The sequence below is a fragment of the Heterodontus francisci genome, chromosome 34 (assembly GCF_036365525.1).
Source record: "Heterodontus francisci isolate sHetFra1 chromosome 34, sHetFra1.hap1, whole genome shotgun sequence".
NCBI classification, from domain to species: domain Eukaryota; kingdom Metazoa; phylum Chordata; class Chondrichthyes; order Heterodontiformes; family Heterodontidae; genus Heterodontus; species Heterodontus francisci.
The window spans coordinates 34,934,898-34,936,786 of record NC_090404.1 but is presented as its reverse complement, the minus strand read 5'-3'; the positions used below and the strand labels follow the sequence as shown (position 1 = coordinate 34,936,786).

General features: G+C 43.5%; 1 non-coding gene across 1 annotated transcript; it reads left to right on the top strand.

Moving 5' to 3' along the window:
* Window positions 1-1,542: 1,542 nt before the first annotated feature.
* trnas-uga (transfer RNA serine (anticodon UGA)) lies at window positions 1,543-1,625 on the top strand. Its single transcript has one exon. It is a non-coding gene; the product is annotated as a tRNA-Ser (tRNA).
* The last annotated feature ends 264 nt before the right edge of the window (window positions 1,626-1,889 follow it).

Sequence of the window (1,889 nt, the reverse complement as noted above, 5' to 3'; positions counted from 1 at the left end):
TTTCATCTTACTGCAGCTTAGCCAACTGTAACATTCACTTTCTTAGAACTTAGAACTTAGAACATTACAGCGCAGTACAGGCCCTTCGGCCCTCGATGTTGCGCCGACCTGTGAAACCATCTGACCTACACTATTCCATTTTCATCCATGTGTCTATCCAATGTCCACTTAAATGCCCTTAAAGTTGGCGAATCTACTACTGCTGCAGGCAGGGCGTTCCACGCCCTTACTACTCTCTGAGTAAAGAAACTACCTCTCACATCTGTCCGATATCTATCACCCCTCAACTTGAAGCTATGTCCCCTCGTGTTTGCCATCACCATCTGAGGAAAAAGACGCTCACTATCCACCCTATCTAACCCTCTGATTATCTTATACGTCTCTATTAAGTCACCTCTCCTCCTCCTTCTCTCCAACGAAAACAACCTCAAGTCCCTCAGCCTTTCCTCGTAAGACCTTCCCTCCATACCAGGCAACATCCTAGTAAATCTCCTCTGCACCCTTTCCAAAGCTTCCACATCCTTCCTATAATGCGGTGACCAGAACTGCATGCAATACTCCAGGTGCGGTCTCACCAGAGTTTTGTACAGCTGCAGCATGACCTCGTGGCTCCGAAACTCGACCCCCCTACTAATAAAAGCTAACACACCATATGCCTTCTTAACAGCCCTATTAACCTGGTTAGCAACCTTCAGGAATTTATGCACCTGGACACCAAGATCTCTCTGTTCATCTACAGTACCAAGAATCCTCCCATTAGCCCAGTACTCTGCATTCCTTTCATGTTTTTTTTTCAAGCCTTTTTTTCTTAAAGCCTTTCTGGGTTACCACCGCTGATTCTCAGTTGCACATGTTCCATTCACACCAATGTTCATTTGGACCTTGAACTCAGTCCATACATTTCGGTCTGAGTGACTGCTCGGCAGACACACACTACAAAAGCAGGACTGGCCTTTGGAAGGACAGAGTCGGAATGCTGATAATATTTCTTTGGGGAATTTTCTGAGACAAGGAATGTGAATTGAGGAACTGGGTTTTGATTTCATGGCAGTTGGTGTTTTTCTCATGAACTGTGTTCTTTGATGAAGTAACGGAGACTTTTGATGAGGGCAGTGGTAATGTGGTTGCTGTTGTGGAGATGGATTTTCAAAAGTCATTTGGTGAAATACCACATAATCAACTTGTTAGAAAAATTAAAGTGATGGAATTAAAGGACCAGTGACAGCCTGGATACATAATTATCTGAGGGATATAAAACAGAGAATAGCGAGAAGAGAAGAGGACTGATTTCCAGGGTGATGGGGAAAAGCTGGATTGTGGGATTAAACTGACTGATCTTCCAAAGAGCTGGCACAGGCTCGGCGGGTCGAGAGGCTTCCTTCTGTGCTGTAAAATTCACTGATTCCATCATGTTAATTTTCACATTAAATGGGAGATGTAATGCAATTCAAGGTTCAAAGACAATGATTCCCAGAATATGTGCAAAGTCAGTTGCATAAAGTATTGTAGCGATAATTAAATACAAAGGGGAGCTTTTACTGCGCTGTGATGGCCGAGTGGTTCAGGTGTTGGACTTGAAATCCGATGGGGGTTTCTCTGCATAGGTTCGAACCCTGCTCACAGTGAAATTAGTGTAATTTTCCTCGAAAATGACTCTATTTGCTTATTGGAAATGTTCAAATGTGTTAACATCAAACAGATATTGCGGAAGCTGAACAAAAGGTGAGAAATGAACACAAAAATCAGCCTGTTCTCACATCGAACAACTTCTCCTTCAACTCCACTCACTTCCTTCAAGTCAAAGGTGTTGCTATGGGTACCCCCATGGGTCCTAGTTATGCATGTCTTTTTGTGGGATATGTCGAGCATTCTTTGTTCTGGTCCTACTC